This window comes from Uloborus diversus, chromosome 1 (genome assembly GCF_026930045.1).
Source record: "Uloborus diversus isolate 005 chromosome 1, Udiv.v.3.1, whole genome shotgun sequence".
NCBI classification, from domain to species: Eukaryota; Metazoa; Arthropoda; class Arachnida; order Araneae; family Uloboridae; genus Uloborus; species Uloborus diversus.
Window position 1 is genome coordinate 102,376,757 of NC_072731.1, and position 12,884 is coordinate 102,389,640.

Here is a 12,884-nt window from a genome sequence, read left to right on the forward strand (position 1 = left end):
GTTTTGATGATTAAGAATAATTTAATTTGAACCATACATTAATTTTCAAAAACTTTTTTAATTAGCTCATTTGCAATGCTAAAAATGATTACAGAAAACACAAAGACACGTTGTAGTTCCTTTAATATCAATTTCTTTAGAACAATATTACATTTTTTTCAAACTTGGTACAATGTAACATTCAATTTCCCTTAGCTTAATAAAATAATTCAATTTCTAAAAACTACAAAAGAAAATAGGATATTTCATAAGCACTTGGTTTCCCTGTAGGAAAGCATTCAGTGCACAGAAACTGGTACATCAGGCACCACTACAAATCAAACATTATACATACAACAGCAAATATCTTTAGTGGAGGATTTTAGAATTGCAGAGATTGACATTGGCCCAGTCTACATATAATGAATATTTAAATATCACATAAGACCACAATATAAAAAAATAATGAATAGTGAACACAAAACTCAAAAAGATAGGTAGTTTACAATGGTTAACTTTAATTAGATTCTGGAGTAAACGTCAAGTTAAACAGACAGAAATCAATAAGTAAGAAAACCATTAAAATTCAAATTTGACGACTCAATTTTAACATATTTGGGCAATTGTTGATAGCTGGAGTCTAATATTAGGATCAGCAGCTAGACAGCTTCGGTATTTAGTTTTGGTACTTGCATGAGCTGAAAATCCGGGTTTCCAGTTTTCGATAAGTTTTGGCAATTGGAAGTTGATTTAAATGTTGAAAATTGGTAAACATATTTCATATACAATAATACAAGCAATGAAAGTTATAGTATAGTACCATACTACAACCAATATTAAAAAATGTGAAGTAATAACACAATACATAAATCCTTCTGTTTTGCGAAGCTTGATCTCTGTAAACAAAATAGGATAGCAAAAATTTAAGCTGCATGAAAATAAGTGCTTTTAAGCATTATAATAAAAATAATAAGTGCAAGTTATGCTGCAGGAGCATTAGGCATTGTACAAAATTATTTCTTTGTTACATGCTACCATAATAATCATTTATATCAAATCATGTGTCAAAAATAAACTAAATTTCAATTTATGCATAATTTCAGAATCATTAACTATATTAATTTTCTTTTGGAGCAACTTTATTTAAAGTAATAATTATTTGCATTTACATTTCACAAAAGATATCCATTCTAAATTGACATTAACAAAAAATAAATATTACAGTTTAAACAATGTCAGATATACAGTATTTCTCTACTTTAAAATAATGAGGCAACAATGAAATAACACGAATGTGTTCTCAGCAATGTGATTACAAGAAATATAATATGGATAATATTTTCAATTACAAATATTTTGGAAATTTAATATTCTTCATACTTAAAACTAGTACTGGCTTTCTTGTTTTTACTTCGTAACAATATACATTTACTAAATTTGCAAAGTAGCTAACTTCTAAAATGCAGATTAAAATTTCATAGTCATAACTAACAAGAAATATTGTTGGAAATTAGCAAAAAAAATGAAGAAACACAAACAGTGCTGATACCATACATTAATTTTCTTTATAAGACCTGTATAAGAGGATAAAGATGAATATTTAAAAAAATAAATAAATAAAGCAGGCTTTGGCCACAATATACTGCACACTTTTCAGGCAAGATGAAAATGCCATTCATACAGCAGGGTGTAGGTAAGCGTAGAATCTGGAATAAAGGTAAATTTCAAAATTTTTGGAGCATAAACAATTCAACTTCAAATTCGTGTTGTAGCAATCAGACAACACGAAGAAAAGTATGCCAGTATGTAATGCTTATGTTAGACAAAGTTAAAACAATAATGGCACACAATTCAGTAAAATTAGCAAAGAAATCCTAACTCCGTCCCTCTATTAAGCAGCATATCTTAGTAGATACAAACGGTAGACCTAAAAAAGTTAATGTCTAGTAAGTCAATAAATTACATAATTGATAGTAAAATATTTAATAAAAATAGAAAATCACAGAGATATGTTCTAAATTGCAGACTATTAGACAACTTAATATTAAACTAACGATTAATAGTGTATTCTTTATTCAAATTTTAAATTTCTAATTTACATCAAAATCGGATGAAGTCTGAATTTTGTCAACTGTAATGCTTTATGGAGTACTCAAACCAAAGTTTATCTATGTACTTGGCCAATACAGGTCAGCTGAAAAAAAAAATATTTTTAATTGTCGACAGCGTCTGCCAATATATATAGTAGGGCTGGAGATGTAGGAATTTCTACATTGTAATGCATCAGCAACTTTACATTGCAATGCATCAAGATGTAAGGTACTTTTTTTTTTCAAACTAAAGTTGCAGGTTTAAGTTTTACAAAATATATACAAGGTATAAAAATTATATATCATGCCAGGTACAAATTAACAAATTTCAGCACCAGAAATAAATTCATTATATTATAAAGCAGAACCAAATTGTGAAAAATATGGAAGAGAAATTTTGAGATTACGATGAGCCTATTTTTTCGATGCAAAAAATATGTAAATGCAAGCTTTTATTATGCCACAAAAATAGAACTAAGTTGTTTCTGAAAATTAAAATATTTCATACTTGCATAAAACATTTATAATTGTTTTTTTTTTTTTTTGTTTTTGTTTTTTGGGGGGGGGGGGGGGGGGAGTATCCGCCCTGTGTGCATTTCTTGTTGCTGTTTTGCTGTGTAATTTTTTTTCAGGCAAGTGGCTATATGATAAACTTACTAGTACATCGGCATATCTTTCGTCTATAACTAAGAACACATGTGCAATTCTTACATGTTTCAATAGAAATGATAGTCTAACTTGTACCACCTTTATTGTTAAACTAGATCGGATTGATACACTTCTAATTAACATTAGAGTGAAAAAGCCGAGGATTAAACCGGAAGCAACTCTTTACCGGGTCTGTACTATATTTATATTAATATATCAGTAATATGCAGTCATACAATATATATTTTAAAAATTTTATATTTATAAAAATACTAATTATGTAACATCTTTAATATAGCTTCAAAATAAATATCCTGTTAAGTTGATCAGAAAAAAACGAAAATGTCTCACGACTGAGCACAAACCTATTTTTGAGTTATATAAATTTAAATGTAGCAAACTAAAGAAAAGTAAAGCAGTTAATGGTTAATTATGTCAAGTAAAATAAATAAAAATTTAAAGCAAAATATTCTAACAGGACATATTACAACAATCAATAAACATTTGGTTTCAAATAACTTTTTCAGGTTTTAATTCAATTTTTTTTTTTTTTTTTGTACATAATAGAATGATCTTCGTGTGGTTTTTACCGGGCACATACATATAATCCAGTTTTATAGAGCAGAGCATATGATTAAAATAGTAATATACAGCCAATATTAATAATAGTTATGTTACATTTTATTTTTGAAACATTAAATTATCCTATTCCATGTATGATTGTAAACATCATTTATACAATTATAAATTAAAGTACTTATGTTTCCATGAAAAGTACACTTTATTATAAAAAAATAAAAAACTGTGAAGATTTTAAGAATGTTGTTACTATTTTTTAGTTTGTGCTGATTAAAAGTATCAGATATTTACAAACCCTGAAAATAATAACATGCAATCATTCAAAATTCAAGTACATAAATTAATGTTGAATAAAGGTTGGCTAAACATTTACTATTTCTGCCAACATAATAATACTCTCAGTCATGCTCTATGTTCTACACATGACCCGGGGAAAGGACTTAATACTTTTTGAATTCACTATAAAAGAAGTTTTCTTCATTAATACGTTTTTACTGCAAATTAAATTTGACTGGTTTGTTCCCCTAATAACACTAAATAATTTTGAACAGCAACTAAGTATTGAATATAGTAAACATATTTAAATATTCTACAATTGCGCAACACATCATTTTATACAATGAATGAAAGTTGTAGTAGAGTATCAAAATACAAAAATAACTTACTAGTATCATAACATTCAAAAAATTTTTGAGGTAAAAAAAACATGCAGATATTGAATTAAATTTTTTTTCCTCATTTTTATTTTAGGGCACAATACATTAATCTTACTATCACTAACTCAATAAAATATGAAACAAAATCATAATGTTAAGTATTCATAAACATGTAAAGTCAGGTAGATGCCATATTTGAACCACAATATGGCACTATGTTGACTATCATGTTAAACTCGAATACTGTCTATATTGCAAACTATCTACCTCAAATTTACGGAATGAAACAAAAGAAAAATATCGGAAATGCATGAGAAAACATATTTTGCATGATTACAGTCAACTCAAAATATAGTGCTGATAAATTTATTTTATTTAGACCTATATAAGAGGATTAAAAAAAATTGAAATAATAACTAAATAAGACTTATTTTAAGGACTTACTGTGTTAATTTTCAGGTAAGACAATTCTAAGCAGGTACATAAATTCTGGAACAAAGGTTTGCTGGTTGGATCATCCAACTTCAAAATCCTGTTGTAGCAGTAAAACAAACACTGAGAACCGAAAAGAATGCCACTACGTAATGCTCATGTTAGACAAAAGTCATAACAATAGTGGCACACCATTCAGTCAAGATAGTGAAGAATTTCAAATGTGTCTCTCTGCATCATTTTTTCGTAGACCATTTGTAAACCTGAAAAAGTTATGATCAGCAAGTCAATAAATTACAGAAACAGCTAAATACTTAACAAAAGTAGAATATCAAATAAATCTGTTCAAATTTGCAGATTATTAGCTGTTTAGAAAGTGGCCTTTCAAAAAGCAGTACCCTGCCCTTTTTTCCCTTTAGTAAAAAGTAAATGTAACATAATAATTCATGAAGTTGTAGTAAGCACAATGAAAAGAAAAAAAATTCTGCAGAAATATTTGATCATGAAAATATATATTTTTAAATACTTCAAGATTATTTAGCTCATGGTCACAGTTAAATTAGAATCAACAAAGCACACAGCTTAAAAGTAATTGTTTTATAATTGCATATGTATGTGCAAATGCATTTTACACTAAACACCTAGTTTTAATATAATTTTCAAACTAATTCAGAGCTTTTCGGCATTATTGAAAGAATTCATATAATACATTTTATTTAAGATTTAAATTGCAGTTGAACTTAACTAGAAACAATTTTAACTGTGAACTGCTTCACAGGTTAACCACATGTTGAAAACTGGGAGGAAAAAAGGCTCAAGATTATCCAGCATTCAAAGTAATAAATTCATTACATTACACAATACATTAACTTCATTATCACCAACTCATTTAAATATTAAAAATAACCAGAAAAATGTTTATAAATATATAAAGAGGTAAGTGGTGTTTTTATGCTACACAAGTTAACTACCATGCAAAACTCAAATAATGTTTTTTATTTAAACAAAGTAAAAAACATCAGAAATGCATTAGAAAACATATTTTGCATGATTAGCCAACTTGTCGAAAATTTAATGTTGAGTTTTCGAGTAATATCATGCTTGTTTACATTTTATTTAGGTTAGTTTTTAAAGTAAATAACATTTTTTGCATGAAATTATAGCTCAAATAAATATACAAATTATCTGCCACATGTTCAAGTATGAAAATATATTTATAGATATGCATATTTTTAAAAGCTTTAACAAAATTTAGCTTATGGTTACAGTTCAGTTAGAATTAACAGAGTGCATAGCTCACAAGTAATTATTTTATAATTACATATGTGTAAATGCATTTTACACAAAAAACCTAGTTTTATTATAACTTATGAAGTAATTCAGAGCTTTTAGATATAATTGTTTTAAGAAATACATTTCATCTAAGATTTAAATTGCAGTTGAACTTAACTATAAACAATTTTAGCTGTTAACTGCTTTTTGTGCTACATAGTATGTAAAACTCAAAAAATGTAGTACTATCTTAAATTTAAGGATTTAAACAAAATAAAAAACATCAGAAATGTATTAGGAAACATATTTTACATGATTAGCCCAACGTGTGGAAAATTTAATGTTGAGTTTTTGAGTAATATCACGCTTTGTTTATATTTTATTTAAGTTAGTTTTCTAAAGTAAATATTTTTTTTTTTGCATGAAATTATAGCACAAATAAATAGACAATTTATCTGCCACATGTTTGACCATAAAAAAATATATTTATAGATATGAATATTTTAAAATTTGTTTAGAATATATTTAGCTCATGGTCACAGTTAAGTTAGAATTAACAGAACATAGCTTCTAAGTAATTATTTTATAATTGCATATGTAAGTGTAAATGCATTTTACACTAAACACCTAGTTTTATTATAATTTATAAACTAATTCTGAGCTTTTGGGTATTTTTTTTTAAAGAAATACATTTTATTTAAGATTCAAATTGCAGTTGAACTTATATAAACAATTTTAACTGTTAACTGCTACACAGGCCACATGGTAGGATACAAAAAACTAGAAAGAAAGGCCCTAGCTTATCCAGAATTGAAAGCAATATATAATTTTAATTTACTTTTTAAAAAATATATTAATACACAGAAATACAGCAACACTAGTACAAGCAATGTCTAAATCTTTTCCACCCATTATTATACAAACTCGCCTATCAGAATAAAATTTACATTACAGCTATGAATGTATTCAATCAAACACAAAATAAAATTTAAAACATTTCTTTCAAAAACATAAACCCCGAATTACTTCTGCTGGATGTACAACACACTTCAATTAAAGACTGGCCGAAGGATTGGAAAGAGGTAAGTCAATTTCTTAATGCAGCGATTTTTTCTAGTTATAACTCTGGTTGAATTATTGGATAACTAAAGCAAATTTCCATTCTATTTTTAGTGTTTTCATACAAAATCTTTCAAGCTGTGTGTGTGTGTGTGCGTTTTTTTTTTTTTTTTTTTTTTTTTTGGCTCATTTTATTTAGATAGGATCAATACAAAGAAACATTTTAATCATCATTTAAACAATTTTTCTAAAGATGAATTTTGAAGTCATTGAACCTTAATGATTAAAACAATCATTTATTTTTTTTAAATGTTGCATACGTGAGTAGTTTAGGACTTCAAGGGTTTTTCAGTGTATTAAAAATTTTGAGTGTTGTAGAGCAGCAATTGGGATAAAGCTTGTTGAGCCTAGAACAAAGATGCTTGTATATTGAGAGATTTGCTTGAACACAAATTTACAGCAGGAATGCTTGACTGCAAGTCACACAACATAGAAATTTTTATATATCAAACATTAAGATAAATAAAGCTAATATTTGTTATGCACTTGTAAAGATGACTAAAATGGAAATTGTCACTGCTCTATTGTGTTTCAGGGTGCAAAATATATTTTTTGAAAGCCCCTAACTAGATCAAAGTGATATTTTTCCCTACATTTTGGGATGCTGGAGTTAAAATAATTAAAATCACTAACTAATAAAAAATATATGCATGGAGGAATTTATATTTATATGCTAGATGTCAAGGCTGACTAATTTTAACTGTACAGGGTGTTCTTTTGCAAGCATGTTTGCATCGACTGCTTACACAACAACCCATACCATCTTCTAATGCTTGTTGGGGGAGGAGATTCAAAACCAGGGTATTTTCGACGAAAATCAAACTAAACAGTTGTTACGGGCTCGCACTTTGTGAAAGGTAGACACAATGATTTTTGGGATGCAGTCGCCCTTTTCAAACACTGAAATGGTGGGCGAAGGAAGAGTTATCGCTACCTGTCAGCAACTCTGTGAAACCTGAGATGTTCCCCATTCTAAAGATATCTTTTTTTAATGAAATGGATTAAAATCTGAATAGATATAGTCTTTTGATCTGAATTTTTCTTTAAAAAAAAAAAAAAACTCATGCATTTCAAATTTAAAAATCCGAGCCGTAAACTCGGTTTGGGAAATTGTGGCTCGCATTGAAGGTTTGGAAAAAATGTATTCACCTTCTGGTGACCTGACCAAATTTTATACTCTTTATGTTTATTATTATTAAGATATACTTGCAGTAAAAAGAATAACAATAAACGTAAATACAGTTGGCCCTTAATAATCTTAAAGTGCAGGGGAAAGGAACAAAAGGCAAATTGTCTAAAGTTACTTAATAAGATTTGGCAGTTTGAGTTATTGAAATTTGTCCCCCCCCATATCAATTTTTTCCGGGAATATAGTGCACAATAGACTATAACACCTATCGTTTGGACAAAATCAAGTTTTAGTACCTCAAAATATCGTCACAGAAAATTAAAAAAAAAAACTTCGAAGCAAAAAGTTGTTTTTGACTGCTTACTAAAAAACATTGTATCTTAAAAAGTCCTTGAGCTTGTAAACACAATTCGACTTTTCCACCCTTTTGGAATTTTCAATTTACAGCAGTAAAATATTAGAAAATCTGATACTTGCTGATTAGTTGGAGGTGGTAGATTTCTCAACATCATCTTCGTTAGAATCTGCACAAATAGACTCTCAAAGAAAAGCTTCCATAATCGCTCTGCAGAACCAGGACTCACACCTATTTATTTCTTTCTCGATATTCAAGCAAACTTTCATGTCTGCCCAGTCCTCATCAACAAAGATGCCTCTTAATGATTAGCCAAACTTTGTCATCACACACAACAAAAAGGCGACTTTTGGTTACTTTTCCAGCAATCTAACTACACTGTGCGCATGAAATATTGTAAATAAACCCTTTCATACAAATTGATACGCAAAGCAATAAGTTCAAGGCAAAAAAAACATTTGACTTAAAGGAGTACATTCCAGATATGTAGAATTTTGTATTGAAAACATTAAATTATTTTAGAACCAAATGAAAAAGCTCTAATAAATACTAGAATCCCATGTTCAAGGAATTTCGTTGTTTTAATGATAATTTGAGAGATATTTGTTATATTAGAAAGTTGGGAGAAGGTATCAAACTCCAGGAATCTCCCCAACAAATTCGTAGTTTTGGCAGCTATGGCAATGAAATTTAGTTTTATGTGTAGCAAGATACTACAGTCGGTCAGACATATATTGAAGTAGCAAATTGCCGAGGGAAATTCAATATATCGAAACAATCTTAGTTTATCATGAAAATCTGCTAAAGCATCAAAAATAAAGCTAATGGTTGTGTGATGCTCAATTTTTAATTGATACAAGCATCTGATTAAATGAAAGTTGATAATAAAAAAAATTCATTATCTACTGCTGGGATTTCTAAGTTTCTAAAAAGCCACTTTAAAGCTATTATTACGGCTTTCCGATTTCTCATAATAGCAGGCCCTCTGCTTGCGGAAATACTAAATTTTCTAAGAATGACATTTCGGCCTCTTCATACATCCTCATTTTTTGGTAATTCAACTTGATGCGCAACATCAGGGGACTTTCGTTATGACAATGTAATGGAAGAAAAAATCAATTTACTTAACTTGAATGATTTTCACTGAAGCTAAAAGGACTAGGAATGATAATTAACAGACAAAAGGGGTAACTTAAAACTGAGTATACTGTATTACTGGTTGCAACTAAGATTTAAGATGAACTTGAGGGAATTTAAGAGAATGGAACAACGAGCTATCCACACAATCCCTGAACCCCAAATTCTTTCTGAGTTGCATATGAACTTATAGTGAACATAATTTTTTCCACCATCCTTCATTTTTTATAAGACAAACAGTCGGAACTGGAAAAAAAATCTACGAATATCTGAAGTTTTTTTTGGATACTACATAGAGACTTTTTCGATGTATAGAAACAAACTTTCTATGTAATGGACATGGAAATTTGCTGGGATTTCGATATATAAAAGTTTGACTGTATTAGGGAAATTGATGAAAAATTCAGGGAAATAGCCATTTTTCAGGAAACTCTGGTTCTACGACATTAAAATTTAATAAAAACACAGGATACAAATATAAGCAATGCAAGATAAAAAAAAAAATTCTATACATGCTTAACTTGCACCATAACAAACAATCAGAAGCTTTAATCAGTCAATTTGTGCAGTGGACTTAAATGAAACATGATAAAATTTTGAACTAACTAGGAGCATTTTTATAAAAATTCCTAAATGGGTTCGTATTAACAATAAAAAACTAAAAGAGAAATGCAGCAAAAGAGAGCGCTAAATAAGCTCAACTGTACAAATAATTGCTAATCACATTACTTTTAAAAGTATAAATAATACTTAGTTTGGATCTACAATCTGTGTTATTTTCATAGAATATGCAGATCTCAGTTATAAGCGTTTGTATTATATAAAAGGAAAGGCACTAATAATAAAAACTTAGCAATCTACCTGCATGTATTACTTAAAACTACACACTTAGTATAAATTACTTAATTTTAATTCTTTTAATCAGATAGACTACACATCTATGCGGAACGAAATAAAATCATTCCCTGAAAAAGTTTAAATCTGGAACAGTATTGAACGATTTATGAAGTCACATATAAAATCTTGCAAACAAATTAAATGTTAGCAAATAATTATCTTGCAAACAAATTCATTGAACATATTACTTACTAATCATGTTATCACAAATTAACAGCTAAAATACAAAATTTTACTTACACGGCGTAAATATCTCCACGGCATCCCACCTCAATATGATGAAATTTTTCGAAGAAAACTCAAAAAACATGTTAAACAATATAATTCATACAAGAAATTTAACTATTAAAAACGTAAAACTATAATCCTGTTTAATTATTCACAAAAGCAACTGCAAAATTCCACCCTTCGTGTCTTCGTCAACATCCAATCCAAATAGGCCTAACCTATCGGTATAATCCACACTACATCAATAACACGTGCAAACTTGGCGAAAAAGTTAACATTGGCCTCTTCCTTCTTCCGTAAGCTAAAGGTTGCTATAGTGCTCAGATAACGAGCAGGGGGGGGGTAGGAACGGGGGAAAGCACGGCAGCCCCTCAGGCGTTCCTTCAATCGGCAAAAACCGAGTTTTATTCTTGGAGGTCACGCTTATTATATTTCCTATTTATACATGAATATTTATTAAACCATGTTCTTGAAACGTTAGCTGCAGTATTAAATGATTGTATGCATCTTTATTCATGAATTAGTGTTTGATAATGTGTTGTATTCTTATATGATGACTTGGGTATGTTCGTATATGATGACTCTTATTTCTCGTATGTTTGTATTTGATGCCACATTTACTCATTTTTGAATCAATTGTATTCAAAAAAAAATGAATACATTCAGAGTTTCATTTTTGAATACATTTTTTTTAACAGTGTAAAATACGCTTTTTTTTCCGAATTATCAAAATTATTTAACTGTTTAGGTAACCAATAAAATCTGAAGTATCAATATCCAGTTTGTTTAAAATTACTTAATTATTATCAAAGCGCTGAAAAGTGAAATAAAAGCAAGCTCAAAAAGCATTTCAGGTAATTCACAAAAAAAAAAAAAAGTTTGCGGAATGTACCTTGAAGACTCGACATAAACCAAAGAAAATTTTGTGGCTCTCCTGTTTTGGCGGTTTTATTTCGTAATATTATCAAAACAATGTCCCAGTTAAGTAATTACTAAATTTTCTAACCTTTAACGCATTATAGCTGCTTAGTATGGGTCAAAATAGCACTTTTTAAAAAATTAAAACATGCAAGTTTGCATGTACGAAATAATTACGGAAAGGATAAACTATCAGGATAAACTTTTTTCCAGATTTTACCCCTGAATTATGAAACATAGTTAGCGAGGCTATTGTCATATAAGCAGCATCAAAATTTCAGTGGAACGTTAAAGAAAATGTGAATAGTCTCTTATCCAGAGAAGTTCTGCAATGGCAATGTCTTCAATAGCGACTGCAAAACAGCAAAAGAAAACCAAAAAAACATTTAACCTGGGAAACGTTAGCTCAAAAGTGATGTCAGTACATCTAAAAATCGTTCCCATACAATTAGCCCAATGCTAGGTTAGGTTCATCAGAATGGTTCACTGAAGCAAAGCGACAGGTCCGATTTCGTGAATGTAATTGAAAATGATACTTCTTGCAGCAAAACTCTAGAAGAAGCACCCTATTTTAAGAACAAAGTTCAAGTTGTCGATAGAATGACTCTGGTCCATAATGTCCCAAACACTACTTTCAAATGCAGCAAAGATTTTGCAGGTCTCCAAATAAAAAATAATAAAATTTTCTCTCCAATAGTCAAACTACACGAGTTCACCTTAAACACGATCGCTACATCTCACTGTCGTTTTCATAACTTGAAAACCAGAAGTCTCCTTCGCTTATAAAAAAATCACTACGTACCAAACCAGTGGTTTCGTGTCATAGCCATTCCTGAAAAAAAAAAGAATCTTTAAAAGTATATTTCAGAGTATGTAATATGTAACATATCCGTTCCTGCATCCAATCAGCTTCTGGTGTCGGGTAACTCTGAAAACGAAAATGAATATTATTTAAAATCTGAGAGTCAAGTAATAAATTTCTCTGAAATGCCCCAGTCCAACCAGGACGAAGCATGCAACAGAATCTATCTTCCTGCATATGATTCAGTGCAGAATAGGGGAAAAAGTAACTAATAGTTTATAGATCAGAAACTAATGAATTCTTATTGGCAATCTTTGTTAAAGGAAACAGAGGTTGCCATTTAATGTGCTGGTGTTGTGGAAAGGAGAAGAGCTTTAGGATGGCATCTATCTTCAGGAGCACTTTCAGGAGCACACATTAAAACATTTAAAATTTTACAAGCTTTTGATGCATTTTCCGACTGCGATTCAACAAGTAAAATAGGAACAAAAAAAGTATGCTTTCTCTTTACCAAAAAAGGCGGAAACTGTTTTTTGTACACTAGAGTTATCATTAAAACAATATCTGAGTGCTTCAGAATTTCAACTGTTAGAAGCTGTATTATAAAAAAATTGTGAAGAAAATAGGTATTTCTTCCGAATGC

General features: G+C 29.4%; 1 long non-coding RNA gene across 1 annotated transcript; it reads right to left on the reverse strand.

Annotated features, from left to right (window-relative positions):
- Positions 1 to 121: 121 nt before the first annotated feature.
- On the reverse strand, positions 122 to 10,708 carry LOC129217365 (uncharacterized). Its single transcript, XR_008580212.1, has 3 exons — positions 10,534 to 10,708; positions 4,397 to 4,647; positions 122 to 1,685 (listed from the first exon to the last, which is right to left on the reverse strand). It is a non-coding gene; the product is annotated as an uncharacterized LOC129217365 (long non-coding RNA).
- Positions 10,709 to 12,884: the final 2,176 nt, after the last annotated feature.